Genomic DNA, 6,245 nt, shown 5'->3' with positions numbered 1-6,245 from the left:
TCCTTGGACAAATGCTGCTCTTGTAACCTTGTGCAGTTCACTATTCAAATGACTGAGTACTTCCTGGGGGCTGCTGTTCACTTTTTGGCTCAAGTTGTATCACCAGGGTAAGTTCTGTTCCAGGCTCCAGGGGCTGCAAGGGGCCACAGTCTCAGGGTCCTACTGATCTCCATCCCACTAGCAAGCCTGGTCCTTCTTTTTTTTTTTTTAACATTCTGAAATTATATTTTTATTGGTTTTAACAAGATTTACAACCTACTCAAAAATGCAATATAGTAGGCACCACAAAACAAATTTGAAAGCAGCAGAGCCAGCGTACAAATAGTCATTGAATTCAGCAATATGTCTATGGTAAAAAGGTTTTGATAATCTATAATATTGGATAGTCTACTCGTAGGATACTTTGCATGTAGAATAAAATGGAAAGATTTTAAAAGCAGAGATTAAAGATGAGGAAATATTTTAATGTAACAACCCCGTGTTATGTTAATATAATCAAATACAAATCTAGACTGTTAAGATACCAGTACATTCTTCTATTCCTGACAATTATGAAGACTGACTTTATACTCCATCTAGGAGTTTGAGTCTTCTTGACCCAGCCAGGTCCTGTTGGGTAAGTGTTAAGTAGAATCTCTCTTTTTTTTTTATACTAAAGAAATACCCATTTATTTTTTAATCATTCATATACAATTTGTAACATTATAATTATAATTTCATTTGATCATTCACACGTTTTTATAACATTAACAGTTGTATTAGGTGCCATCAAATTTACTACAGTTCATAGCGTCCCTATGAAAAGCAGATAAAAATCTTGCCCATTGTTGCAATCACTGCGTCAGTTCTTCTTGTTATAGTCTTCTTCTCTTTTGTTGACCTATTCTTCTAAACATAATATCGTTTTCTTGTTGTTTATTGCCCTTCCCGTCACCCAAAAGATCTATTTATTTCTTTTTACTCTCTTCTCCCTTCCTTCCTATCCCGGCTAAGAGTGATTCTAAGGGCAAATTTTTATTAACTTTTTAAAATAGTGATTTTACACCATAATAGTGCTTTTGTGACTGACTTGTTTTGCTTAGTACATGTCATATATCTATATCTATATCTATCTATCTATCTATCTACATATTATGCAGTTTTGAAAAATTTTAATTGTTTTTTAGTGTTGTATGTACTCCAGTGCATGAATGTACCATAGTTTCTTTATCCATTGATCCATTGATGGACATTTAAGTTATTTCCATCTCTTTGTGATTGTAAATAATGCTGCCATGAAAATGAGTTCATATAGCTGTGTGGCAGCCTCTTCATTCTTTGGGATATACACCTCGTAGGTGGAATGTAGAATCAGGAGTGGAGGAAGACTCATCAACAACTTGAGTTATGTAGGTTACACAATCTTGCATGCTGAAGGTGAAGATGAGTTGAACACTTGCTATCTTCTATATAGGTTACATCTTAACATCAAGGAGATGAAAATCCTCACCCTGGCCCAACAGGCAACATCATCACAAAGATTGGAGAAGATGGAGAAAAGATTGAAGTTGTCCCCGGTTTCATCTTGCTTGTATCTGCATTCTTCATACCACAGTCAAGACATTAAAAGACATGTTTGTTGGAAAAAAATATTCTGCCAAAGACCTCTTCAAAATGCTCAGGAGCAATGATGTTAGTTTAAAGACTAAGGTGCACCTGATTAGAACCATGATTTTTAAAATTATTTTCTCTGCCTCTACAAGTTGGACAACGAATAAAGATGACAAAAGATTAATCAATGCCTTTGAATTGTATTGGAAAAGAATACTCAATATCCTATGATTTGCAAAGACAGAAAACAGATATATCTTGGAGTATGTGCAACAGGGGTGAGAGGTAAGAATGACAAAGCTTTGTCTCACATACTTTGAGCATAGGGGCCGGTCTATGGAAAATATTATCATGAGTGGAAAGTCAGCAGAAGAGAAGACCCTCAATGACTGATACAGTAACTGTAACAAGGGGGTCAGGTATACTAGAGAAGGATAGGAAGGTGCAGATCTGTTGTTCATAGAATCACCATGAGCCCTGCTTGACTCAACAGCACTTAAAAACAAAAGCAACCATAGTAGCTAATGATTGCGAGCATTTCTTCATGTTTGTTAGCAATCTTGTTTCTTTCTTTGGTGACATGTCCTTTTGCTCTTTTTTTTCTTTAATGATCTTTCTAATTTTAAGTCTAGACACTTGGTCCATCTAGAGCCAGTTTTTGTATATGGTGTGAAGTATGGCTCTTCTTTCCTTTTCTGCAAATAGATTGCCACTTTTGCCAGCACCATTTGTTAAAGAGACCATCTTTCCTTCACTTAATAGATTTAATTTCTTTTCCAAAGATCAACTGTCCATATATAGACGAGTTTATTCCTGGGTTCTCAATTCTAGTCCCTTTAGTCTTTCCATCTGTCCATGTTCCCAAACCAGTGATTACGGTTTTGATCATTGTAGCCTAGATTTTGAGGTCAGAAAATTAAGACCTACTTTGTTTTTCTTCTTTAATAGCACTTTGTATGTTACATTTATGCACCTCAATTTCTCTTTTCTTTAAAATGTGATTAATACCAGCAACAAACGAATGGATAGAGAAGCTGCGGCACATTCACACAATGGAACACCATGCTGCACCGAAAAACAAGGAACTCATGCAATACTATTCAAAATGGGTGACTCTGGAGGACACCATGCTGAGCGAAGTATCTCAGACACGTAAGGACACTGTTGTAAATCAGGACTGACCCTGGGTCTGGGGAGACACTGAGAAAGATGGGTTCAATAATGTATACTGCATTGAAACAGATGAGGGAGAAAACTGTTTAAAAGGGATATGTGATTAGGTATTTTTGTCATGACAAAGCCTGGTCCTTCTATGCCTCTGAGTTTTGTGCTGCATTTACTGCTCTGCCCAGGACGCTCCCCTCTGACCCCTTCTTTCACCGCAGTGGGCAGGGCTGGTGGGAACCATCTTAGGACCTTTGGTCTCAGGGTCTGAGCTGAGGCCTGAGAGGTCCACACTGCTCATTCATGCTCTGTGCTGAGTCACATGCTGGCTCTGGGCGGGTGACCCACCTCCATGGGGGGAGCACCCCAAAGGTGGCTGGCAAGGATCTCACTTATCTTCCCCACAGCCGGGGGGGGGGGGGGGCTGTCAGCATCCTGTCCTCCATGTCTGCATGGGGGAGACTCCCCAGTCCCCAGTCACAGAGCCAGCAGAGGGCTTGCCCCAGGTACTGAGCCAATGATAACTGGACGATCCACTTAGCAAGGCAGAGACTCTGCTCTCCAATCCAGCCAGCTACCTCCTGCCCTTCTGTGCACGGGGCATACTGAGGCCTGGGCCTGGCTCTCCTCCCTCAGCTACCCTGAGGGGCCCCTGGTCACCAGCCACAATTTTCTCTCCATTCCCCTCCAACCCACACCACCAGGTGCTAACAGAGTGTGGCCACTCCACGTGGCAAGGATGACACAGCTCTAGCTGAGGGTGATCAGCCAGGTCTGGTAACTGCAAAGTTGGTGGTCCAAATTCACCAGCTGCTTAAAGGGAAAAAGACAGTTTCCTCTCATGACGTCCAGCCTTGGAGACCTGTTGGAGGGCTGCCATGAATGGGCTTCCACAGGCCAGCAGTGGGTTAAGGTACGACAGGGGAGCGTCTTCAGTGTTGCTGAGTTCTAAAAGTCGACAGTGCTGTGCAGGAGACTTTTTGGTGTGTGTCTTTTCATCCTAATTGCAAAAAACTCTCCTGGGCATGGGGCTGGGATGAGACCACTGAGGAGGGCAGAGCCATGTGCTCAGAGAGATGAGGGCTAACAGTGAGAATCCATTGTGGTTTCTGGTGTTTTCACTCTGGGGGAATAGGAAGGAGGGAGGGGAAAATGAAAATTCTGTAGCTTAATGGTCGGCAACGGCCTGATTCTGACAGGCCTGAGCATGGGACACACCACACGGCCACGCAGCCGGTCCCACCACCGAGCACCAGATAAAGGTGCTGGGGAGAAGCCATGAGGGGCAAATGCCTGGGCAGGAGCAGATAAGACCAGCGGGTAGCTGAAGGAGCAAGTCCCAACTGCTTGGTGTCCCCACCCAAAACTGGGGAGGGAAGGCACCACTTAGACATAGCGGTGGTCTAGTGCTCTGCTACCGAAGTAAAGATGTCCAAAATGCGTTGTCCACCACGCCGTCCACCAGTCCACTGGCACCCCCACCTACCAACACCCCACCCAGCAGGACCCTGCCCACCAGCACCCCCACCTACCAACACCCCGCCCACCAGGACCCCCACCTACCAACACCACGCCCACCAGCACCCCCGTTACCAACACTCTGCCCAGCAGGACCCCACCCACCAACACTATGCTCAGGACCCTACTCACTAGAACTCCACCCAGGACCCTGCCCACCAGCACCAAGCCTTCCCAATCACAGGCTGGCAAGGGTCCTCCCTAGGAGTGGTTGTACACATTCTCTGAAGAAAGGAGGTTTACAACCAGACTTGTCTGCAACAGGTCAGCATCGGGGAGACAGAAAACGAGTGGTCAGTCCCAGCTCCAGAGACAGGCCTCCCGGCAAAGGGGGACAAAGACCAAACTGCAGGGCGTGAATTTCTATTAAAAGGACGGATCCACAGCGGCCGGCTGGAAGCACCATTTCTGAGATGAGGAGAGAAGCTGATTCTGGTTGTTAAGTGTGATAATGACATCGAGTTATGCTAAGATAATGTCCCTCCACTTTAGACACACATGCGTGATGAATGGCAGGTCTGGGCTCGTTATATCTCGGCTGTGGAAAGTGGAAGGGCAAAGGGGTCCATCTCAAGCGGACGTAGAGAAGGCCTGACCACGGTGGCCTTGTGTGGTGGTGGTCAGCTCTCCAGTTGTTCCTGACTCACAGGGACCCCAAGGAGGGGGCCTGCCCCATCAGCACCACCGTACACATCGCTGCTCGAGCCCACCTCACGGAGGGTCTTCCCCTTGACTTCTCACTGGACCTCTGTCTCAACTAAGGAGCCCTGGGGGTATAGAGGCTCAAAGAACTCAGCTTCAGACCAAAAGGTTGATGATTCACCAAAACGTTGATGATTCAAAGCCACCAGGCCCATTCGCAGGGGAAGAGGCGGCAGCCTGCTTCCATACAGACCTCCATCATTTGAGCACATGGACTGGAGGGCAGTGAGTGGAGTCCTAGTGGGGAGTGACGCGCTGTGCCATCCAAACCACATCTGTGAATTATCAAGTATTCCACTACAGCAACTATTAGGAAAAAAAACTCAGCTATTCTATTTTGAAGGTTGGCTGCGACAATTCATGAAACAAACACGGCTGCACACGCCGTAAGATGAAGCACGCACAACAGAGGCAGCATTTAAAGCATTTCATGACTCCAAAACTGGAAGTTAACAAGAGAGATTTTCTTTTTTTATTTTATTTTATTATTTTTTGTGTATGTGTACCGTCAAATCAGATCTGACTGGTACAGGAGGAGATTGTCCCTCCTTACCCGGCAGAGCATCTGGTGGATTCGAACCGTTCGCCTCTGGGATTGTAGTTGCAGCTACTTGCCACTAAGAATTTCTTTTTTTAAACTTCTACTTAAATAGTCTCTGGAGCCTAATGTGCGTCTGATACAGGCTGTGGTCTTTGCTATCACTTGTTATGCTTCAGAGAGTTAGACAATGACCAGGGAGGATAGAAGAATTGATGCCTTTGAGCTGTGGTGCTGGAGATGAGTATTGAATGTACCCTGGACTGCCAAGAAAACAAACAGATTCACCCTGGAGAGGGTTAAACCAGGCTGCTCCTTGGAGGCAAGGATTCTGGGGCTTCGTCTGACATACTTTGGACATGTTGTAAGGAGGAACAGGTCCTTGGAGAGGGACATCATGCTTGGTAGGGTGGAGGGACAGCGCAGGAGGGGAAGACTCTCTATGAGGTGGATTGATTCAGTGACTGGGGTAATCGGGATGGGTGTGCCAGAGGCAATGCGATTGGCACAGGATAGAGCACGGTTTAGGGCTGTTGTACACAGGGTCACTATGAGTCGCATGCGACTTGACAGCACATAACAACAACTTAAATAAAACCTTACATGTTTTTTTAAAAAAATTACAGGTTGTTGGAGTCAAAGCTTTCATAATCTCTCTATTTTCACACCCTTATTGAAATTCTTCCTCCAAGTTTAAAAATCGACTGGAGGAGGCCTGTGCACAAGCACCCCG

This window comes from Elephantulus edwardii, unplaced genomic scaffold (assembly GCF_000299155.1).
Source record: "Elephantulus edwardii isolate Elephantulus edwardi_28Jun2011 unplaced genomic scaffold, EleEdw1.0 scaffold00003, whole genome shotgun sequence".
Lineage (NCBI taxonomy): Eukaryota > Metazoa > Chordata > Mammalia > Macroscelidea > Macroscelididae > Elephantulus > Elephantulus edwardii.
Note: the sequence above shows the minus strand (reverse complement) of the source record.